General features: G+C 47.1%; 1 pseudogene; it reads left to right on the forward strand.

The window, feature by feature from the left end:
* The first annotated feature begins 1,145 nt into the window (after positions 1–1,145).
* LOC129557907 (F-box-like/WD repeat-containing protein TBL1Y) overlaps positions 1,146–25,327 on the forward strand; it is a 55,112-nt pseudogene continuing 30,930 nt past the window's right edge.

The raw sequence follows: 25,327 nt of genomic DNA on the forward strand, positions 1-25,327 counted from the left end.
AAATAGGAAAAGGTGTACGTCAAGGTTGTATATTGTCACCTTGCTTATTTAACTTATATGCAGAGTACATCATGAGGAACGCTGGGCTGGAAGAAGCACAAGCTGGAATCAAGATTGCTGGGAGAAATATCAATAACCTCAGATATGCAGATGACACTACCCTTATGGCAGAAAGTGAAGAGGAACTCAAAAGCCTCTTGATGGAAGTGAAAGAGGAGAGTGAAAATGTTGTCTTGAAGCTCAACATTCAGAAAACAAAGATCATGGCATCTGGTCCCATCACTTCATGGGAAATAGATGGGGGAACAGTGGAAACAGTGTCAGATTTTATTTTGGGGGGCTCCAAAATCACTGCAGATGCTGATTGCAGCCATGAAATTAAAAGACGCTTACTCCTTGGAAGGAAAGTTATGACCAACCTTGATAGTATATTAAAAAGCAGAGACATTACTTTGCCAACCAAGGTCCGTCTAGTCAAGGCAATGGTTTTTCCCTTGGTCACGTATGGATGTGAGAGTTGGACTGTGAAGAAAGCTGATAGCCGAAGAATCAAGGCTTTTGAAGTGTGGTGTTGGAGAAGACTCTTGAGAGTCCCTTGGACTGCAAGGAGATCCAACCAGTCCATTCTAAAGGAGATCAATCCTGGGTGTTCATTGGAAGGACTGATGCTAAAGCTGAAACTGCAATACTTTGGCCACCTCATGCGACAAGTTGACTCACTGGAAAAGACTCTGATGCTGGGAAAGTTTGGGGGTGGGAGGAGAAGGGGACGACGGAGAATGAGATGGCTGGATGGCATCACCGACTCTGTGGACATGAGTTTGAGTGTACTCCGGGAGTTGGTGATGGACAGGGAAGCCTGGCGTGCTGTGATTCATGGGGTCGCGGAGAGTCGGACACGACTGAGCGACTGAACTGAACTGAACTCATGCATGCACACCTTGGTCTGCTGTCTGTCTCTGGAACACCGCCCATGACCTCCCACACCAGAGGCCGGCTGTCCTATGCCCACGTCCCTACCACCGTATCCCATACTCGTTAGGGGTGTCTGAATCCCCGGGGGTGCCTGCTACAAGTCCAGGGCTCACGGAACCCCATCCACCTACCCACCCACCCAACCTCCCTGTGTTTCTGCAGGTTTTTCCCACTGAGCATTCACATTTGTTATCGAGAGCCATATCAGCCAGTCCAAATTCAATGGGATGCTAGTGACACCAACTGCCCTCATCTCCATCCTGCAGAAGGGCCTTTAGTATGTTGAAGCCGAAATCAGCATCAACGAGGTGATGTGGGCCCTCCTTCTGGGGTTGGGGAGGCAGAGGGAGCAGGACATAGGTCCTGCAGCACCCCCCACCCCACCCCGCCCCGGGGAGCCTGGGCACTCTGGGAAGACCTTAGGAAGGGTGTTTTTCATGGCCTCTCCCAGTGCACTAGGGTCCCCTCTCCCTTTGTGCTGTCCTTTTCTCCAGCAGGGGATCCCAGTGTTGTTATACCCAAGAAGCCAGCTCTCGAGGACCTGTAGACGGCTGTGGACTGGTTGGTCATGGTGGTATCAGTGAAAGAGACAATGCCTAGACAGGTTGATACGAAGTCCGGAGTCCCCAGAGGAGGAGGAGGAGAAGGAGAAAGGGGTCTGGGGTTCTCGAGGTGAAGATAGAGGCTTGAAATTCTCAAGGAGGAGGAAAGGACAAGCATTTTTTTTTTCCCCTCAACATTCCTTAAGTCTTAGTCATTTAAAACATTTTTTTTTCTTTAAGCTGAACTGATGAGTACATAAACAGCTCATTTTAAATTCTGTCCTAAGGATTATATACGGAGGAGCCTAAAAGGCTGCATGGGGTCACTGAGGGTCGGACACGACTGAGAGACTTCACTTTCACTTTTCACTTTCTTGCATTCGAGAAGGAAATGGCAATCCACTCCAGTGGTCTTGCCTGGAGAATCCTAGGGACAGGGGAGCCTGGTGGGCTGCCGTCTATGGGGTCGCACAGAGTCGGACACGACTGAAGTGACTTAGCAGCAGCAGCAAGGATTATATAACAACAGTGTATCTCCTGCTTGAGGACAGTTTCTCCTTCCTGAAAACCTCTGGCTAATCCTGTTACCTTAAAACATAAATTATGGGAGTGGATCTGGTAAAGTTTTCACAGACTTGAGACATTCTTTTGATTTATTGTAATAATTAATAAGAAAGGATATAGCTCCGTTGCTAATACTAGTAACACTCCGTCTAGTCAAGGCTATGGTTTTTCCAGTGGTCATGTATGGATATGAGAGTTGAACTATAAGAAAGCTGAGCACTGAAGAATGGATGCTTTTGAACTGTGGTGTTGGAGAAGACTCTTGAGAGTCCCTTGGAAAGCAAGGAGATCCAACCAGTCCATCCTAAAGAGATCAGTCCTGGGTGTTCTTTAGAAGGACTGATGTTGAAGCTGAAACTCCAATACTGTGGCCACCTGATGCAAAGAGCTGACTCATTTGAAAAGACCGTGACGCTGGGAAAGATTGAAGGTGGGAGAAGGGGATGATGAGGATGAGATGGTTGGATGACATCACCTACTCAATGGACATGAGTCTGAGTAAACTTCAGAAGTTGCTGATGGACAGGGAGACCTGGTGTCCTGCAGCGCATTGGGGCTGCAAAGAGTCAGACACAACTGAGCCACTGAACTGAACACTAGTGAGGGGGCCACTCTTCGTCCCCATTCTGATGTCTGTGTCAGAACCTTTCTCTGGTCCATTTTATACTTTAATAAAACTTCTGCCACACAAAAGCTCTTGAGTGATCAAGCCTGATCCCTGGCCCCGAAACTAAATCTTCTTCTTTGGAGATCAGGAATCTAACACCGTTCACCATAAAGAGATAATCATGATGCATTGAAAAGGATTCTGATTTACATGGTTGTCTCTTGGAATCCTCTGGGGATTTGTTCCAAGACCTGCGATGGTTCCAAAATCCACAGGGGGTGCTCAGGTGCCAATCAGCCCTTCTGTATCTGTGGATTCTGCCTGCCACCGAGGGCAAACACAATGGTAAAAGTGTTGAAACACATCCGTGTGTAGTGCACCCTCGGAGGTAAGACCCGCCTTGTTTAAGGCTCAGCCATGTCTCACAACAGGCGTCGGCATGCCCAGGCACAGAAATCTCTCTTCCTCCTGGATGTCTCTCAGCAGTTTGGTGGAAAAGAGACTCTGTGAGTCATTTCGCATAGAATCTGTGTTTTTTGTGAACCTGACCGAGGGCATTCCCAGAAGATCGAAGTGATGAGATGAGTACTGTTGAGTTCAAGATGGTTATTTAAAGTGATGGCTTTGTTAGAGCGCTCTCTGCACAGCTGCCTCCAGGAGGTTGGGACCAGATGTGTACATTTAAATCACTCCCAATTTGCTTAAATATATTCCCTCTTTATAGATCAGGGCACTTGCATAAAGGGACAAATTTTATAGCAGTTTTTAAATGGGTTATACCCTTTTTTAAAAGTCAACATTCCGAAAACTAAAATCATGACATTTGATCTCATCACCTCATGACAAATAGATGGGGAAACAATGGAAACAGTGAGAGACTTTATTTGGGGAGGCTCCAAAATCACTGCAGATGGTGACTGCAGTAATGAAATTGAAAGATGCTTGCTCCTTGGAAGAAAAGCTATGACCAACCCAAAGAGCATATTAAAAAGCAGAGATATTACTTTGCTGACAAAGGTTCGTCTAGTCAAAGCTATGGTTTTTCCAGTAGTCATGTATGGAAGTGACAGTTCAACTGTAAGGAAAGATGAGCACCGAAGAACAGATGCTTTTGAGCTGTGGTATTGGAGAAGACTCTTGAGAGTCCCTTGGATGGCAAGGAGATCCAACCAGTCCAACCTAAAGGAGATCAGTCCAGGGTGTTTATTGGAATGACTAATGCTGAAGTTGAAACTCCAGTACTTTGGCCACCTAATGAGAAGAGCTGACTCATTTGTAAAGGCACTGATGCTGGGAAAGATTGAAGGCAGGAGGAGAAGGGGACAACAGAAGATGAGATGGTTAGATGTCATCACCCACTCAATGGACATGAGTTTGAGTAAACTCTGGGAGTTGGTGATGAACAGGGAGGCCTGGCATGCTGCATTCTAGGGGGCAGCAAAGAGTTGGACATGACTGAGCTACTGAAATGAACTGAACTAAACCATTTTAAAGATAAAAGATGAGGGATCAAGACAGATCCCCTTCCCATCTGCTTTGCTTCCATCTGGGGACTGTCCTGTGAGGATTCCGGGACCTCCTGTGTCTTCTGGGTCTTCCCAGAGTCTCGGTCTGAGTTCTTCTGATTGTAACTGCACTTGCTGACCTTTCCCCTTTGTCCCGCCCCCATTAACCCACACCCGCCCACTCCATCCAACACGCCACTCTGCTCCAAGTCCCCGTTTTCTGTTCCAATGCATCCACCACAGCTGACATTGTTCAGTGGCCACACGCACCCTCACTTTTACCACCAGAAGTCCACTCCCACGGTCACTCCACAATCCAACCCATCTCCCTGAACCCTTCTACACTTTCCTCCGCCTGTTCTTCCCCTGTCTCGTCCTTGCAAGCCTGTCTTCTTCGTGGCATTTACTTTCACTTTCTCTTCAGCTTTTAGGATCATAGAAGTAGCATACCTCACGTTCTCTCAAGTGCATTCCTTTGCCATTTTCCAAAACCTTGCACCTTGGAGAATACCCTGCTCTCTGCCAACACTGTGGGCTTTCCTGCCTGACAGCTGGCAAGCTCCTCTTTCCTTTTCTTACATCGGGTGCCCAGGATCTTCCACTGGCAATGTGACCCTATTTAATTCTCTTTTTTCCCCCACAAAACACATGTGGGGATAGGAATACAGGACCCCAGCTCTCAGATAATGCAATACCATGATTGGATTTCCCAACACACACACACATAACAGATACACATATACACATACATACCGACACAGGCACACATACACACACATACCCAGAGACATACACCCGTGAGCGCGCGCGCGCACACACACACACACACACACACACACACACACACACACTTACGAGCTTCCCTTATAAAGGCAAAGAATTTTCAGCTGGTAAAGAATCTGCCTGCAATGCAGGAGACCCATATTTGATTCCTGGGTCAGGAAGATCCACTGGAAAAGGGATAGGTTACCCACTCCAGTATTCTTGGACTTCCCTGGTGGCTCTGCTGGTAAAGAATCCACCTGCAGTGCAGGAGACCTGGGTTCAATCCTGGGATTAGGAAGATCCCCTGGGGAAGGGAACAGCTCCCCACTCCAGGATTCTGGCCTGGAGAAGGGGTTGCAAATCTCAGAAATGACTGGGTGACTTTCACTTTCACACACACACATACAGACACACACACACATATCCACACATACACACCCAGTTTCCATGTCTTTCATTTCCATACCTTCTCTCCTTTGACAATTCAAAATCCAGCATTGCCTAGAGGAGACTGAAAGGTCATCTCATTTGTCAATTAGCTTTCTGGTTGTTACAAATGAGATGGTATGCATTTAGAGTTTAAGCAAGGAACTATTTTATTACTCTGTGCAGTTACTACCTTTTAGAAAATCGTTGTCCACCTGGAACATGAATGTACAAAGAAGGTGACATAAAAGCTGGCTGGCTAGCCGGTCAACACTGGCTACTCCATTGGCAGAATAAGGAGATGAGGGTGGCTTCTTTTAACAATGTTATCTACATTGTTTTCTGTTGTTTTCTAATTTTTAAATATCTTGTAGTAACTGGTAGTCAGTTGTGGTGCTTTTTCATTCTAATTACTATGTATTTGATAACTACATTCTTCAGTTCTTACTGACTTATGAGGAAAAAATGGTCTAAAACCTGTCTGAACATCTAGCAGACACGGTGAGAGGCCCTGAGCTTCATGTGACTCTAATAATCAGAGCACCTTCTCAGGAAAGAACTCTCTCACTCTCCCCTGTGTTTTCTAAGTGGGTAGGAAGGTTTTTTGTTTTTTCATGGTTGATGGAAACTAGGAGATTCAGAGGAAGCTGAGGAAATAGGTGTGGTAACTCAGCGGTGCCATCCTTAACAATATCATGGCTGTGTTCTTCTGTACCCTGAGTCCTTGGAAGTCACTTCACATGGCAGTACATGTGTTTGATAAAGTCAGAGGACAGTTATGCTATGAGTCAGACATTGATTGGGGTTGGGGGTGGCAGGAATTTCTAGCTTGAGCCAGAGACTTGTCAAGAGTATCCAGCAAGTGTGGGGTTCTCTCACTCCACACCCTCCACTCTTGAGGATCACACCGTTCCTCTCTGGGGGTGGAGTAGGGGGCATCCTGTGAACTGGAGGATGTTGCGTGGCATCTCTTGTCCCTCCCCACTACATGTCACCTGTAACCTAAACAGTCGTGACCACCAGACATGCCTCCAGATTTTCCCAGCTTCACCCCCACCCTGAGGACCAGGATCACCCCACTCCATTGAGACCACTGCAGCCCTCCAGTCGTGATGGGAAATAGGAGGTTTGGGGTGGGCCCCTCACGTCTGGGTTCACGTTGCTATTGACCAAGTGCTGGGTGTCTATGGGCCACCCCTTCCCAGTCCCAGTCCAGGCCAGCCCCCCACGCCTCCCCGGAGAAAAAGGGACTTGCATTTCCGAGCCAAGAGAAAACCAGCCATAGCTGACCCACCCCCATCCCTGGGGCTCTGTCCTCAGGTTGGCACGGTGTTTGATGGACAACCCATAGTGTCCCTGTCCCTGATGGGCATGGTGATGCCGGACGTGGTGCAAATGTGGCAGCAGGTCTTCCAGAAGAAGCTTGCCCAACAGCAGGAGACCATGGCTGCAGCAGCAGCGGCAGTAGCCATGACAGTGGCCCCCGTGGCCGTTTCGCAGTAGAACCCACTAAAAAAGGTGAGGCCACCATCAACCAGGAGGAGAAAGCAGCACATGCCATCAGTGAGTGAGGGGTGCCCGGTCCGGCGGGCTTCTCTGGTGTCCTCCGAGTCTAGCTGGGTCCACTGGAAGGTGTCCTGCAGGCTTTGGCTAGCGTTAGCTTACTCTCCATTCAGCAGGCCTTTTTGCTCTGATTTTCCCATTGAAATGCTTAGACGTGGTTTGTTTGTTTAATTAGAGAATAATTAATGTGCAGTATTGTGTTGGTTTCTTCTGTTAACACCAGCGTCTGCTTAGGTATACATAGGCCCCCTGCCATCCATCAACGTGAATCAGCCATAGGTATACACATGATACACATGTCCCCTCCCTCTTGAAGCTCCCTCCCAGCCCATCTCATCCCTTTAGGTTGTTCACAGAGCTCGCTGCATCACAACAGCATATTCCCATGCATGTGTATGCACAAAGGCACTTCTGCCAATTCCGCCTCTTTCTCAACTCCTGTGGACTGTCACCCGCCAGGCTTCTCTGTCCACACACTTCTCCAGGCAACAATACTGGAGCGGGTCACCGTTTCCTCTGCCCAGGGGTTCTTCCCAAGCCAGGAATTGAATCCCTGTCTCTTGCATGGGCAGGCGGGTTCTTTACCACAAGCTCCACGTGGAAAGCGCCAACACGTTCCTGCTGGCAGTCTAATTTTACACATGGTATCGATAATGTGATTTTCTAATACCTGCACATCCTCAGTTGTAGGAGTTCTGCTGCTCTGACAACTCACTTGGCGTAAAGGTGGTCGTGCTGCCATGTGAACACTGCCGGCTCAGGAGGGTCTTGTCTCTGGAGGCCCCGTGCACTATCCTGCCCTGTGGATGGATTCTGACATGACATTCATAGCCCATGGTCTTTGAGAGGTCACCAGGCCCACATAGTGAATGCTGGCTTATACGCTTGGTTACAGCAGAGTTCCTATTAGCTAAAGCCCAAAAGTGTGTACCAAATAAGGCAGAGAGACTCAAGTTAGAGAGTACAGTTGCTCAGTTATATCCAACTCTTTACAAGCTCATGAACTGTAGCTCACCAGGCTCCTCTTTCCATTGGATGCTCCAGGCAGGAACACTGGAGTGTGGGTAGCCATTCCCTTCTCCAGGGGATCTTCCTGACCCAGGCATTGGATCTGAGTCGCCTGCACTAGTAATCAGATTCCTTACTGTCCGAGCCACCAGGGAAGGCCAGAGAACCTTCTGCTTACAAATTCAGAGACAGCTTCAAGGAAGTTCTATGTTCAGAGTGTGCCTATGTGTCCGTGCATGTAAGACTCCCTATTTAGAATGCCCCTACCCTCTGAGCCACTGTGCACTCCCAAGGGGAAGATTGTCATCTCCAGGCCGAGGCGTCTCCCCACTGGAGTCGGGACACGGTTCTACCGCTGGGCAGAGAGAAGGACAGGCTGCCATGCAGGACGGCTTCAAGAACAGTCTGTGCAGTGCCTAATCAAATGACCTTCCGATAATCATTTTTCACAAGGTTCACAAGGACCGGGGGCCAGGAAATGAGAAGAAAACATAACGTGGCTTGTGCCCACACATAATTCGTGGGCTTGCCCAGTCCCATGGTGTCTCTCCATAAAGGTGCTAAAAATGAAACAGGAAGAAGGTGAACGTCCTTGTTTGCTTCAGCTACAGGCCCAGAAGGTGAACGTCCCTGTTTTCTTCACCTTCCACCCCAGAAAGGAAGTGTAATTGGTGAGCCTTGAGAAATCTTAGCTACCTACTACCGTGACAGAAATCTTGCAAACTTTTAAACTCCACCACGTCTTTCAATCTAAAACACCAAGGAAGCATAGCCACATGGAGACAGGTGCACACCTCAAGGTGCACTGGAAGCTCCCAGATCTTTCTTCATTTGAGGGGGCCTCTGTAGTCGGGTTACTTCCCCCCTGAAGGCTGGCCACCAACTCCCCCCCGCCACCCGGAGACACACGCATACAGTGTCCACTATTTTCCAACTTCTACTCTGTCCCACATGCTCTTGTTAAAAGGCAGCTTCAGCCAGATTTACCGAGTCTGAAGTTAGACTTCATCCTGACCTTCAAGAACCTCCTTTCTTGTGCTGCATAGAAGAGAAAAAAATGGGTCCATTTTCAGGACTTTGCTGGGGGCTCACATGGTAAAGCATCTGCCTGCAGTGTGGGAGACCCAGGTTCAATCCCTGGGTCAGAAAGATTCCCCTGGAGGAGGAAATGGCAACCCACTCCAGTATTCCTGCCTAGGAAAATCCCATGGACAGAGGAGCCTGCCAGACTACAGTCCATGGGGTGGCAAAGAGTCGGGCATTTGACTGAGTGTCTTAACATTACCGCACAATCCAGGATGAGTCTCTTCTGGGTGGCATTTCCCATGACTTGTCACCACCACCCTTTCACAAACTGGAGTCCCTGTTGGGTCATCTGCGGTGTGTCTGCATGGCTTCAAAAGCCTGGAACACACTTGGCTCCAGTAAGAAAATAGCAAGAATCCCAAGACTGTGAGGTTGTTTGCAGGCTGAGGGGCTATTGGTGGTGACCCTTCTGTAAGACGGCATGTCCATGTGGGAGCTTCATAGGTAAGGAGGTGACACCTCAGGAAGATGTCTTGTGAAATCACTTGTCCCTTCAACAGAAGGAACTTTTGATGAGAAAGCTTTATATATATCTCAATTATTCCCACTGTCATTTCAATTGTAACTTGCATTCTAGCAGCAACGTTTGAGTTGTTCACCAGTAAATATCTTATCTGACAGTGCAGGAGACATTAAGAGATGCGGGCTTGATCCCTGGGTTGGGAAGATCCCCTGGAGGAGGAAACGTCCACCCACTCCAGTATTTTTGCCTGGAGAAGCCCTATGGACAGAGAAGTTAGCTCACAAAGAGTCAGACATGACTTAGCAACTAAACAGCAACAACACAACTTAAGTTCTAGGCATATAAGAAAGAGTTAGATAGCCTTTGGTATTCAGGAACTCCTAATTTCACTTGTGTTGCTGTTCTTCATTCTGTGGTGTCTGACTCTTTGAGACCCCATGGCCTGTAGCATGCTGGTCTTCCCTGTCCATCAGCATCTCCTGGAGGTTGCTCAAACTCACATCCATTGTGTCGGTGACAGCATCTAACCGTCTCATCCTCTGTCGTCCCCTTCTCCTCATTGACTTCTTAGGAAAATGTAACAAACTATGCTTCTTTATACTGTAGAAATAAAAGAGAAAGAAGGAACCTTCAAATTTGGCTCACGAGACAGCTGTCTGTTGTTTGTGTCCAGTCTTATTCCCGTTGCTATTACCTATGAGCCTGGCCCTAGTTACAAAGAATAAACACCAGTTTTTAATTCCCCTATCAAATTTGGAGACTATGAAGAAGTGTGGCTTCACAGAAGCTTAAACAGAAGCCATCACCTGGTTACAATAATCACAAGTGAACTGGCAGTGCAGTGGAGGAAGTTGTCTGTGAAGCTAACATGCCCTGAGGATGGATGGGTTTCTTCTGTGTCAGTCAGACACATGTCCTGTCCTGTTTCCCATGACAGATAATCATTCGAAACCAATGGAAATAGACGGAGACATGGAAATCCCACCCAGCAAAGCCACTTTCCTTCGGGGCCATGAATCCGAGGTATTCATTTGTGCCTGGAACCCTGTCAGTGACCTCTTGGCTTCTGGATAAGGGGTCAGGCCGGGGGGTGCCCGGGGTCTGGATATCCAAGTCCTCTAGGCTCAAGTTGGGGGGTCCCCGGGGTCCAGGTGTCAGTGTCCTCCAGGGTCAGGCTGGGGATGCCCAGGGTCCATGTGTCTGAGTTCTCTAGGATCAGGTTAGTGGAGCGGGTCCCTGGGGTCCAGGTGTCTGAGTCCTCCAGGGTCGGGTGGGGGCTGCCAAGGGTCCAGGGGTATGAGTCCTCCAGGGCAGGTTGGGGGGTGCCCAATGTCTGGGTTTCCAAGTCCTCCAGGAACAGGTTGGGGGGTTCCCAGGGCCCAGGTATCCAAGGACTCAAGAGTCAGATTGGGGGATTCCCAGGGTCCACGGGTCTGAGTCCTCCAGGGTCAGGTTGGGGGTTGCTGGGGTCCAGGTGTCCCAGTCTTTCCTCCTTTGACAGACACTCCCTTCCTATATCTTGTGTGGAATCTTCTTAGAGTGTACAGAGCAGGGCTCTGAGCGGGGGAAACCCTTGGGGTGTCTAAGACTGTGCAAAAGTCCTTATTCAGCTGTTTTCTCAGCCATGTGAAAAGCTATGTGCAGACATTTAAAATGATTAAGGGTACCTACGATTGGGAAGAGAAAAGTATGTTGATTTTTTTTTTTTTTTTTTTTTTGTGCAGCGACGTTAAAAGCATGGAGACCCAGCCAGGCGACAAGTAGTGGTGTGTGTTTCTTGCTCTGGGACCAGGAGCTTGAGTGCCCGGTGTGTTTCTTGCGCAGGCCTGGAGATTCGACCGCCAGGATATGGAACCTGAATGAAAAGAGCAGTGGGGGCTCCCACGCACTTGGTGCTAAGGCACTGTATCCGGGAGGGGGGCCACGATGTCCCCAGTAACAAAGATGTCAGTTTGCTGGACTGGAACGTAAGCTGCCTCCCTCCCAGACGCCGTTAGGGACACCTGTGCGGTGTCTGTGGCTTCAGCAAGGGCTTGTAGCATTGGAAGGACCTGGGGCCGACCCCAGGAAGGGGATAGGATTGTGGGTCCAGGAGGACTGCCAGTGGGATGGTGTTCAGTAAGCTGCATGTCAGGAGGAGGAATCTGGCAGCTTTATCGGGGAACCTGTTATGTGGGGGTACCCTGTGAGGTGTGCCAAAGGAGACGCTGACTTCCCACCCAACCTTCAACATCTGTGCCCGCACACACACACAGTTCTCCAGCATCTTTTCACTTTAACTTTATCACGTTCTTATTTTTTATTTTTCTTTTTGGACTATACAGTTTATTTTTTTTTCTGGTTTCAATTTTATTTTTTTAATTTATTTATTTTAATTGCAGGCTAATTACTTTGCAATATTGTAGTGGTTTTGCTATACATTGACATGAATCAGCCACGGATGTACATGTTTTCCCCATTCTGAAACCCCTCCCACTTCCCTCTCCATCCCATCCCTCTGGGTAATCCCAGTGCACCAAGCCCTGAGCACCCTGTCTCATGCATCAAACCTGGACTGGTGATCTGTTTCACATATGATAATACATGGGTCAATGCTATTCTCTAGGTCATTCCACCCTCGCCTTCACTCACAAAGTCCAAAAATCTGTTTGTAATGTCTCTGTTTGTTAATACGCTGTCTAGGTTGGTCATAACTTTCTTTCCAAGAAGCAAGCATCTTTTAATTATGGCTGCAATCACCATCTGCAGTGATTTTGGAGCTCAGAAAAATAAACTCAGCCACTGTGTCCACTGTTTCCCCATCTATTTGCCATGAAGTGATGGGACCAGATGCCATGATCTTAGTTTTCTGAATGTTGAGCTTAGTTAAGTCAACTTTTTCACTCTCCTCTTTCACTTTCATCAAGAGGCTCTTTAGTTCTTCTTCACTTTCTTCCATAAGGGTGCTGTCATCTGCATATCTAAGGTCATTGATATTTCTCTCTGCAATCTTGATTCCAGCTTGTGCTTCCTCCAGCCCAGCATTTCTCATGATGTACTCTGCATATAAGTTAAATAAGCAGAGTGACAATATACAGCTTTGACGTACGCCTTTTCCTATTTGGAACCTATATAATAGGTTCCAGTTTCATCCATATCATTAGAACCGATTCAAATGAATTCTTTTTACTAGCTAATTAATATTCCATAGGTATATGTACCACAGCTTTCTTATCTATTTGTCTGCTGATGGACATCTAGGTTGCTTCCATGTCTTGGCTATTATAAACAGTGCTGTGGTGAACATTGGGGTACACATGTCTCTTTAAATTCTGGTTTCTTTGGTGTGTATGCCCAGCAGTGGGATTGTTGGGTTATATGGCAGTTCTATTTACAGTTTTTTAAAGACTCTCCTCACTGTTCTCCATAGTGGCTGTCCTAGTTTGCTTTCCCACCAACAGTTTATCATGTTTCTGTACATCTTGTCATTTCATCTCTCGTCAAAGTATCTGCAGCTATTTTTCAAAGCTCGCCTAGGTCTCCTGAAGTCACACAGTAATTTTTCTTATGGTGTCTTTTGTTGATGTCGTCAGTGGTGATAGGGTGCTCCGTGTTTTCCTTGCCCCCACGGCCTTATGATGATTTTGGGAGAGGGAAGCATGAGACTCCCCTGGTGGTCCAGATGTGAGGAGTCTGCACCTCTATTGCAGGGGCCATGAGTTTGACCCCTGCTCAGGGAAAGAATGCCTGCGTGCAGGCTCTAAAATGTAATTAGTGTTGGTGTGTGTTTCTGACCCACAGAGTGACAGAAGACTATTGGCTATGGGTACCTATGATGGTTTTGCAGGAATATGAACAGAGGATGGTAAGTCCTCCTGGCCAGCCTCCCTCGTGTTAGGGTTGGAGGAGGGATTGCTTTCAATTGTCATCATCTGGGTTACAGACCGAGCAGGTCTCAGAAGTCACCCTGCTTTCTCTCTTTGGTTTTAATGTACCTGGTAACCTGGCCAGCACCTTAGGCCAACAAAAATGTCCCATCTTTCCCTTGAAGTGGAACAAGAAGGGGAATTACACTTTGAGTTCTGGAGTAGACAAAGTGCGTATTTGCATAAGATATATTGCTTTTTCATTTATGTTTAATCTCTCAGGAAACATCACAGTTTCTTGGAATTCTGGAAATTCTGCCTCCCCTTAAGAAATCAAAGGGGACTTGTTTAGGTTCTGTGAGCTTCTGTGGTTTTCATCAGGAATTCTAGAAGCCTCTGAGTGAGAGATTATCGACCATGATGAATCAACTATGGCAGGAATAATAGCAATGTTCTTGAAAATTATATGTTATCAGGAAGGAAATTTGAGTTAAGGTTACTGACTTTGACCCTCAGTGCATGCTTAACCCAGAGTGGCTAATATATATTTCTGATCCATAAAAGCTTTTGGGTAAGTCATGCTTACTTTTGCCCAGTGTATGTTTAAGGTAACACATAGTAAGTTGTCCAGTCCATGGAGCAGGACAGGCCTCCCTGTCCATCACCAACTCCAGAGTTTACTCAAACTCATGTCCATTGAGTCGGTGATACCATCCAACCACCTCAGTTCAGTCAGTTCAGTCACTTAGTCGTGACTGACTCTTTGTGACCCCATGAATCACAGAACGCCAGGCCTTCCTGTCCATCACCAACTCCCGGAGTTCACTCAAACTCATGTCCACAGAGTTGGTGATGCCATCCAGCCATCTCATTCTCTGTCGTCCCCGTCTCCTCCTACCCCTAATCCCTCCCAGCATCAGACTTCTTTCCAGTGAGTCAACTTGTCGCATGAGGTGGCCAAAGTATTGGAGTTTCAGCTTCAGCATCAGTCCTTCCAATGAACACCCAGAATCTATCTCCTTTAGAAAGGACTGGTTGGATCTCCTTGCAGTCAAAGGGACTCGAAAGAGTCTTCTCCAGCACCACAGTTCAAAAGCGTCAATTCTTCAGCGATCAGCTTTCTTCACAGTCCAACTCTCACATTCATACATGATCACTGGATAAACTATAGCCTTGACTAGATGGACCTTGGCTGGCAAAGTAATGTCTCTGCTTTTTAATATACTATCTAGGTTGGTCATAACTTTCCTTCCAAGGAGTAAGTGTCTTTTAATTTCATGGCTGCAATCAGCATCTGCAGTGATTTTGGAGCCAAAAAAATAAAGTCTGACACTGTTTCTCCATTTCCCATGAAGTGATGGGACCAGATGCCATGATCTTTGTTTTCTGAATATTGAGTTTCAAGCCAACGTTTTCACTCTCCTCTTTCACTTTGATCAAGAGGCCTTTAAGTTCCTCTTCACTTTCTGCCATAAGTATGGTGTCATCTGCATTTCTGAGATTATTGATATTTCTCCCGGCAATCTTGATTCCAGCTTGTGCTTCTTTCAGCCCAGCATTCCTCATGATATACTCTGCATATAAGTTAAATAAGCAGGGTGACAATATACAAAGTTGATGTATTCCTTTTCCTATTTGGAACCAGTCTGTTGTTCCATGTCCACCTCATCTTCTGTCATCCTTTTCTCCTCCTGCCTCAATCTTTCCAAGCATCAGCGTCACTTCAATTGAGTCAGCTCTTCACATCAGATGGCCAAAGGATTGTAGTCTCAGCTTCAGCATCAGTCCTTCCAATGAACACTCAGGACTGATCTCCATCAAACAAAAAATCGCTTGGACTTCTCTGGCAGTCCAGTGGTTAGGACTTGGTGGTTTCATTGCTCAGAGCCCAGGTTCAGTACCTGTTCATGGAACTAAAATCCTATAAACCAAACAGTGCAGTGGAGGTTAAAAATGTTAACTGGTCTAAAGCTTCCCAGGTGGCACTAGCGGTAAAGAACTCTCCTGCCAATGCAGGAGACTTATAAGAGACGTGGGTTCAATCCCTGAATCAGGAAAATACCCTGGAGGAAGGCATGGCAACCCACTCCAGTGTTCTTGCCTGGAGAATCCATGGGGTCACAGAGAGTCAGACACAGAGTTAGCACTGGAGTTGGCCTGAAGTTTTTGAAACACATTCAGTGCTGTCAGTATTGCATGGGGAACATTAATGCAGTTGATACAAAGTAGAATCAGTTTTTTCTGAAGGAAGATCTTTGTTAAAATGTCACTGACAGGGAGGCGTCAAGTTTCCGATTTAGCTGAAGATTCCAGTTGAGAATTAATTCCAAATGTTTCGCATCAAGCTGCCTCCGGCTTCTTCCCCAAGTGTCTCCCCAACACTATAATGTGTTCATAATCATTCGTGACTTCCTTTGTCTTCTGGGGCGGAGATCTTTTTTTCTTTTCTCCTTAATATGTACAGCAGTACATCAGTGCCAGACCCCAGTGGAACCCAGTTTCTCTATTCTGTGTAGTGTCCCCACTTCACAGAGTGATGGTCAGGGAATTTTCAGAAATCACCATTTCTGCAGCTTTTCAATTGGAAAATTGCCCCAATAAGGTGTTTTAGATATACATTGTTAGTTAGTTGTGTTTTTTTTTTTTTTCAATAGTTTTTCAAGTTTGGGATTTTCCTGCTGGGTCCAGTGGTTAAGACTCTACATTTTCCAGTGCAGAGGTGCACACGTTCAATCCATGGCTGAGGAAACTTAAGATCTCATGTCCTGTGCAGCTAAACATCTTTTCATTTAAAAAAGAAAAGTTTTGTCTGTTTGTTTAATGATAGGTTTCCAAATTTGAGAATAAAATGGTATTCCCACCAAAACTGGTAGTTTCCTGCATATAAGTTAACAGCTGCTGTTGTCCAGAGGAGTATAATAACCAGACAGGTGTGGCTGAGTTCATAAGTGTGCTGTCTGAGTGATTTAAATGTGTAAGACACACCCTGGATTCCAAAGACCCAGCAAAAAAGGCACAGGTCAGGTGATACCAATATATTGATTCATGTTGAAGTGAGGACATTTTCACCATAATGGAATGAAATAAAATGTATCTTATGAAAATAATTTTGCTGGTTTCTTTTTTATTATTATTATTATTATTTTTACCATGCTTACTAGAAAATTTTAAGTTGAGTTGGGGAAGGCAATGGCACCCCACTCAAGTACTCTTGCCTGGAAAATCCCATGGAGGAGTCTCGTGGGCTGCAGTCCATGAGGTTGTTAAGAGTCAGACACGACTTCACTTTCAATTTTCACCTTCATGAATTGAAGGAAATGGCAACCCACTCCAGTGTTTTTGCCTGAAGAATCCCAGGGACGGGGGAGCCTGGTGGGCTGTCATCTATGGGGTTGCAGAGAGTCAGACACAACTGAAGTGACTTAGTAGCAGCAGCAGCAGCAGTGCTAGTTTAGGAAAAAGAGGGACTCATTGTGTTTTCCTGTATGACATAATTTTCTAGAAAAAACTTTGTGGGAGGAATGAGTAAATTATTTATTTATCTATTATCTATTTATTACCTATTTATTTATTTATTGTGGAGCACAGACAATAATCTGGATGCTCACACAGTAGAAGCCAAACAACGGTGTCTGTTTCATTCCAGTGAGTACATTTTTTGTATTTAGTTTAAAAAAAATTTTTTTTCTTGTTTTTAATTCAAAAATAAGAACTTGGAGTCCTGAGAAGAGTCCCTTAAAGTAATGGTGAATGCTCAGAAGAAGGCATGCCTCAAGAGCAGTCCTGAGCATGAGGGATGGACGTTTGCTGATGCATCCGGTGTCCCTGAGGTGATATGTTGGCAGACATCCGAGGGTCTCTCCTGCTGGGCAGATCCAGGTTCCTGGTGATGCTCAGAACCACAGGGGTGGCTCCCAGGACTCCCCAAGCCAGTGTAGCCCACCTCGGTGCTCAGGAGTGAACTCCAAGCAGAAGGGGAGGGGTGTGGTCCTGCAGAAGCGGACTGGAAGGAGAGGTTCCCCTCAGGGTCCTTGACAGGATTGTGGCAAATGCAGGCGGCCCTTGGTTCCCTCTTGGTACAGCCAGTAGACCCCAGGAGGCGCCCATGCATACCTCGCCCTGCTGGAGAGGCAGTCAGCCCACGTCTTCTGTGGCTGTGCTCGGGGACAGCACATTGCACACATCTCTGTGTGTGCTGGGCTGGGGATGTTTGGTACTGCTTTACTCTTAACAGCATTGATGAAGTTAGGAGTCGATGAGCCTTTTTAGAATTATGTTTCCCCAGTAGAAAGTGGGCAGGGCTCCAAGAGCAGGGAGTTTGGGCGCCCAACCTGTGAGTATGTGTATGTGGGTCTGTGTGTGTGTGTTTCTGTGTATGTCTCTCTGTGTGGCAATGTGTATCTGTTGCAGGTGGGGGTCTGTGTATGTGTCTCTCTGTTGGGGAGTCTCTGTGTGTGAGGGGGGTGAGTCTTTGTGTGAGTGTGTCTCTGTGTGTGGGTGTGTGTCTCTCTTTGTGGAAGTAGTCCGTGTGTGGGTGTTGTCTGTGTGTGGGTGTATGTCTCTTTGTGTAAGGGGTCTGTGTGTGTGTGTCTCTGTGTGTGAGTGTGTCTCTCTGTGGAAGCAGTCTATGTGAGAGTGTCTCTGTGTATGGGTGTGTGTCTGTGTCTGGGTGTATGTCTCTCTCTGTGGAAGGGGTCTTTGTGGGTGTGGGTGTCTGTGTGTGGGTGTGTGTCTCTCTGTGTGGTAGGGGTCTGTGTGTGGGTATGTGTCTCACTTTGTGGAAGGGGTCTGCGTGTTGGAAGGTATGTGTCTTTGGGGGGTCTGTGGGTGTGGTTATCTTTCTGGAGGGGCGTCTCTGTGTGGGTGAGTGTGACTGTGGGATCTGTATCTCTTGTGGGGGCGGTGGGTGGTCAGTGTGTGCCTCTGTGTGTGGGTCTGCGTGTATGTGTCCATGTGTGTGCTTCCAGTGGGCAGAATATACAGAGCATTCACTGCTGCCTAGCTCCAGAACATTCCTGTCACCCCAGAAGGAGACCCCTTACCCATTAAGAACACGCTCTCTAGTGCCCCTATCCCCAGCCCCTGACAATGCGGACTCCCATGATTTGATCCGTGTGTGTTACCTCCTTCAAGCTGGCCGTCTGTGTTGTAGAGTGAGCAGACCGAGGCAGGTGAGCCTGGTGGATTTCTGTTGGGTTGGGCGTTAGCCCCTTTTGGGGATCGCAGCCTCATGACAGAAGTTAAGACCATCTCAATTTTTGTTGTAGGGAAGGGACTCAGTGACGGAGCAGAACCCTACCAGGGTTCTCATTCTTGGTGCTGAGTACCAGTGTGCTCATGTGATTGAGGGGATGTCTGTAACACAGACAGCCCTGACTTCCAATCTTTTCAGAGAGGAATATGCCATAGGTTTCCTGTACCAGTTTTCATCTTGAGGACTCATGTATTGAATCTTTCAGCAGGATGTAAAATTTCCCCAGATCATTCCCAAGGTCCCAAGCTTTCTATCCCATGGACCACGTGACTCTTCTGGCCTCAGGAAACATCTGATCTGGGATGTCGCTGCCCATGGGCTCCAACCTTATCCCATTGCTAGGTTGGCTCTGGATGTTATTTGCTCTTTCTCTACAGCATGAAGCAATGTGATAGACTCTGTCCGAGATGGAAGACAAGGGAGCATGCTTTTGTTCAAGCTGCAGGGACAACCATCCTCAGTATGTGATGCATTGATAATCAGTAGTTTCCTTGCCTCTCTGGAGGTGTTCCCCATGAAGGCCTGGGCGGGGGGGGGGGGGGGGGGTGGAGGGGTGGGGGTGCCCTCTGTCAACAGGAAGTGTTAGGTCTTAGTGCTTAACAGTGTTCCACTGCTCAGCAATGAGAAAGAACAGGTTAAAAACAAGTGTGGGAACTTCCCTGTTGGCTCAGACAGCAAAGAATCTGTTTGTGATACAAGAGACCCAGGTTCAATCCCTGGGTCAGGAAGATCCCCTGGAGGAAGGCATGGCAACCCATTCCAGTATTCTTACCTGGAGAATTTTATGGACACAAGAGCCTGGTGGGCTACAGTCCATGGGGTTCCAAAAAGTAAAAACTGAGGGACTGATTTTTTTTCAGTGTTCCGCCATTCAGCCATGAGAAGGAATAGATTATCATTTTTTTTCAATAGACTGTTGATAATATGCCCAAGCCACGAGGGTCAAATCATGGCTCAGCCGGGACCTAACTAGTGGCTCAGATACTAAAGAAACTTCGTGCAATGTAGGAGACCCACGTTTGATCCCTGGGTCGGGAAAATTCCCCTGGAGAAGGAAATGGCAACCCGCTCCAGTGTTCTTGCCTGGAGAATCCCATGGACAGAGGAGCTTGGTGGGCTATTACAATCCATGGGGTCAAAAAGAGTCAGACACACTGAATGACTCATAAGGTGAAGTGAAGTAAACTGAAGTCATGTCCGATTCTTTGCGACCTCATGGACTGTAGCCTACCAGGCTCCTCTCTCTGTCCATGGGATTTTCCAGGCAAGAGTACTGGAGTGGGTTACCATTTCCTTCTCCAGGGAATCTTCCTGACCCAGGGATTGAACCCAGGTCTTCCACCTTCCAGGCAGACGCTTTACTGTCTGAGCCACCAGGGAAGTTCCTAAGGTGGAGAGTGACTCATAAAGTGGGTAATACCCAAAGGCTTGAATAGGTCTCAAGGGGCTTCTGCAGTTTGGAAAAAAAAAAAAAAGTCACACTCCCAAGGATCACATCCTGGATGAGATACCATTTATATCTCAGTCCAGGGAGGAGATGATGGGCCAGTAACATGGCCCAAGGGAGGTGCTGGTGGTGTTGGAACACGCTTGTGGCTCTTGACCGCGGTGGTGGTTACACAGAAAGGCCCTTGAAATCAAACACTATGACACTGCACACGCAGCCGGGTCTGGACCCATTTCCTTCCAAGTGTGGCCCTGTACTGCAGGGCCGTGACATGCAACCAGTGAGTGAAGGATTCAAGGTAGAGCCTTCCTGTTACATTTCTGCACCTTCTCAGGATTATATTTGTTATTGTTCAGTTGCTCATTTGTGTTCAACTCTTTGCCACCTCATGGACTGCAGGACACCAGGCTTCCCTGTCCTTCACCATCTCCCGGAGTTTGTTCAAACCCATGTCCATCGAGTCGGTGATACCATCCAACCATCTCACCCTCTGTCTCCCCCTTCTCCTCCAACCTTCAATCATTCCCAGCATCAGGGTATTTTCCAATGAGTCAGTCCTTCCCATCAGGTGACCAGAAATATTGCAGCTTCAGCATCAGTCCTTCCAATAAATAGGAGGGTTGATTTCCTTTAGGATGGACCAGTTGGATCTCCTGGCTGTCCAAAGACTCTCAAGAGTCTTCTCCAGCACCACAGTTCCAAGTCATCAGTTCTATAACCTTTCCTCAAGTAAAAGTTAAATAGAGAAAGCAAAGTGAAGCTTTCCTGTACCTAGAGCGTTGCTGATGGTCAAAAGTCAATTGCCAAGTGTGAGTAGGGAGGTCACCCAGACCTGCTCAAACAGCTGAGTCCTGAATCGTGACTAATCGGGGGAGGGCAAGGTCTCAACAGCACAGTGGACACAGACCGAGTCAGCTGAGTACATGTTGTTCTCCGTTTAGATGGCCCAGGCTCAGCACACATTAGTTTTTATGGCCAGGTGCTGCTAACCATCCCAGGAAACGCATGTGAGATTGTCACCCTTCCATGCATATTAATTGCACGCCTGAATGCAGAGGACGGCCTGGGAAATCTGTGACTTGGCTCGTGTTTGCGGTGTTATACACAAGGGCGGCTGTGGGCTTTGCTTCCTTACACCCTGGATCATCCTGCTGACTAAGCAAATCCAGCTCCTTCATTCCACTGGGCGCGTGTGGCAAATTCAGCAAGAGCCGTAAACCTGTGCTGAACCCCTGCTTCGTGGGTTGTTGAGAAAAAGCCACCCTTGCCTCTACGAGAAACCCTTCCACCACAGGCTCTGTGAGGGGGTGGTGCTAACACATGGAAGCTGATGGGATCCATCCTGTAGTTCTGGAAGGCAGGAGAGTGGACAGGGTGCACCTCTGGTTTGAAGGTTATGAAGAGGGGTTTCCCTGGTGGTCCGGTGGCTAAGAGTCTACCTTTGCAAGGCAAGGAACTCGGGCTCGATCCCCGACCTGGGAAGATACCATGTGGTGTGGAGTAAGTAAATGCGTGCCCTGCAACTACTGAGTCTGTACTCCCCAACAAGAGAAGCTGCCTCAATGAGAAGCCCGCACACCTCAGCTTGAGACCACACTCACACAGCAGCCAAGACCCAGCACAGCAAGAAATTTTTCAGTCACTCATTCGTGTCTGACTCTGTAACCCCATGGAATGCAGCATGCCAGTCCTCCATGTCCATCACCAACTCCCGCAGTTTGCTCAAACTCGTGTCTATTGAGTCGATGTTGTCAACCAGCCATGGAATCCTCTGTCATCTCCTCTCCTCCTGCCTTCAATCTTTCCCAACATCAGGGTCTTTTCCAACAAGTTGGCCCTTTGCAACAGGTGGCCAAAGTATAAATTTTTAAAAATTAATAAATATATGTTGAAGGCTAAAGATGGGAGGGCATTGTCCAATTTATCATATCCTGGGTGAGCTGGATTCTTGTCCAACTTCAGTGCTGTCTTACATGTAAGAAACATGTGATACAAGGTTAGGTATTGATCAGTTGATGCAGATCTGAGCAGAGGCTTACAGGACTTAACCCTCTTTTTCTGTAGGAACAGGGATGTGTCTGGAGAGAACAAGGGTGTTGCATCATACCCTGGGGAGATGGCAGAAGGTAAGAGAGGGCCGTCAAGTCTCCCAAACACTCATGGAGGTCTTCAAGCCAGCGGTTCCTGAGAAAGACCCAGAACCTAGAGACAGTGTCCATCCTAAGGCCACACGTCTCCCCTCAGAGGTTTTTGTCAACTCAGCATCTTCAAGTTGTAGAACACAGTAACGGGTTGTGGTGCATTTCTTTAAACACTGATACCTTGAACTTGCGACTTCACTGGTGGCTCAGATGGTAAAGAATCTGCCAGCCCCGCAGAAGACCTGGGTTCCATCCCTGGATAAGGGAAGATTCCCTGAAGAAGAGAATAGCAACCCACTCCACTATTCATGCCTGGAAAATCCCATGGACAGAGGAGCCTGGCGGGCTGGAGTCCAAGGATATAACTGAACAAGAGACACACACACACATTGAACATAGGCTGTGAAGTCTTTTTCCTCTGCCCTCTCTCTTCCCTACTGAAAGAAAATCCATCATCCAGCCGGGTGACATTCCTGGGAGCAGAAATGTGCTTCTCCCCTACTATCTTACCAGCACCAGGGGAGAAAGATGCTGTGTGCTCAGGGCACCCAGAGCATCACTTTGGGTGATGCTTTGGGGTGGGGGTCAGGTCTCTTTCTGGAGCGGTCTGGTCGTCCTTGCAAACATAAATGGCAGACTTCAGAGTCTGTGATGGACCGAGGCTGTGTTGGCACTGCGAGCATTGCTTTATCACATTGTCAGGTTTTTCAACTCGGCTGCTGCTACATCTGAGTCAGCTGAGCTCTGTGCACACCTGCTAAATGCCCGTGTCATACCCGCTCCCCCACACCTCCACTATTTCCTTCTCTGCAGCCCTTGCTCTCAATGTGGACTGGCAGAACAACACTACCTTTACGTCCTGCAGCACAGACATGTGTATTCATGTCTGCAGACTCGGCTGAAACCACCCCATCAAAACATTCCAGGGACACACGGTGAGTGTGAGTCCTGACTGTGGGGCCCCTGGTTCACGAAATGTGTGTGGGGAGCTGGGAAATCAGCTAGTCTCTGCCTAGGATTAAAAGCCTACTTACTGTGTCTGTTGACTCACTCTCCTACCACCTCCTTGGGACAATCGTAGCTACCTCCGATGGTCAGTTATCCACCTGGGTTGGCAGTGTTTTCTTTTTTTTTTTTCTTTTTTAATTATCTGGCGTGAACAAGGTGTTGGATTTTGCAGGAAAGACTTTAAAGTAGCTATTATAAAAATGTCTGAGGAAATAAAGGGAGAAAAACATGAGAAGGAAAATTACTTTTGAAGTCAGCTTTGAAATAACTTACTGGTTTTATACTGGTTTCTATATAAATTCATTTGGCTTCCTTCTTAGAGGTGATTTTGTTTTTATTTTTGTTTTCCCCTTGGAGAAATATGGCTGAGGGTGGCTGGTTGTGTAGGGCGTATAACTGTGCACTTTGGATCAAGGAGGAAGGAGAAAGGGAAACATGCCTGAAACCTAAGGTGGTGCTTGCTTATCCAGGGTGAATGCAAGCAGTCTTCTTGCAGAGACGACAGAGCAGTCCTTCCTCCTGCTGGAAGGTTGTGTTAGTTAAGTTCAGTTAGTCAGTCTTGTCCGACTCTTTGCAACCCCGTGGATCGCAGCACACCAGGCCTCCCTGTCCATCACCAACTCTTGGAGCTTGCTCAAACTCGTGTCCATTGAGCCAGTGATGCCATCCAACCATCTCATCCTCTGTCGTCTCCTTCTCCTCCTGCCTTCAATCTTTCCCAGCATCAGGGTGTTTTCCAATGAGTCAATTTTTGCATGAGGTGGCCAAAGTACTGGAGTTTCAGCTTCAGCATCAGTTGTGCCAATGAATATTCAGGGCTGATCTCCCTTAGGATGGACAGATTGGATCTCCTTGCAGTCCAAAGTGACTCTCAAGAGTCTTCTCCAACACCACAGTTCAAAAGCATCTGTTCTTCGGAGCTCAGCTTTCTTTACAGTTCAACTCTCACATCCATACATGACTGTTGGAAGAAGCTTTGACCATAGCTTTGACTAGACAGACCTTTGTTGACAAAGTAATGTCTCTTCTTTTTAATATGCTGTCTAGGTTGGTCATAATTTCCCTTCCAAAGAGTAAGTGTCTTTTAATTTCATGGTCGTAGTCACCGTCTGCAGTGATTTTGGAGCCCCCCAAAATAAAGTCTGCCACTGTTTCCACTGTTTCCCCATCTATTTCCCATGAAGTGATGGGATCAGTCGCCATGATCTTAGTTCTCTGAATGTTGAGTCTTAAGCCAACTTTTTCACTCTCCTCTATCACTTTCATTAAGAGGCTCTTTAGTTCTTCACTTTCTGACATAAGGGTGGTGTCATCTGTTTATCTGACGTTGTTGATATTTCTCCCGGCAATCTTGACTCCAGCCTGTGCTTCTTCCAGCCCAGTGTTCCTCATGATGTACTCTGCATATAAGTTAAATAAGGAGGGTGACAATATAAAACCTTGACATACTCCTTTCCCTGTTTAGAACCAATCAGTTGTTCCATGTCCATTTCTAACTGTTGCTTCCTGACCTGCGTACAGATTTCTCAAGAGGAAGATTAGGTGGTCTGGTATTCCCATCTCTAAGAAATTTCCAGAGTTTGTTGTGGTCCACACAGTCAAAGGCTTTGGCATAGTCAATAAAGTAAGAAGTAGATGTTTTTCTGGAGCTCTCTTGCTTTTTTTTGATCCAGCAGATATTGGCAATTTGATCTCTGTTTCCTCTGCCTTTTCTAAACCCAGCTTAAACATTTGGAAGTTCACGGTTCACATACTGTTGAAGCCTAGTTTGGAGAATTTTGAGCATTACTTTATTTGTATATGAAATGAGTGCAATTTTGTGGTAGTTTGGGCATTCTTTGGCATTGCCTTTCTTTAAGATTGGAATGAAAATTGACGTTTTCCAGTCCTGCGACCACTGCTGAGATTTTCAGATTTGCTGGCATATGTAGTGCAGCACTTTCACAGCATCATCTTTTAGGATCTGAAATGGCTCAACTGGAATTCCATCACCTCAACTCGCTTTGTTTATAGTGATACTTTCTGAATCCCACTTGACTTCGTATTCCAGAATGTCTGGCTCTAGGTTGGTGATCACACCATCATGATTATCTGGGTGATGAAGATCTTATCTTTCTTATAAAGTTCT

The sequence above is a fragment of the Moschus berezovskii genome, chromosome Y, assembly GCF_049115385.1.
Source record: "Moschus berezovskii isolate FMDL1 chromosome Y, NW_MosBer_1.0, whole genome shotgun sequence".
NCBI lineage: Eukaryota > Metazoa > Chordata > Mammalia > Artiodactyla > Moschidae > Moschus > Moschus berezovskii.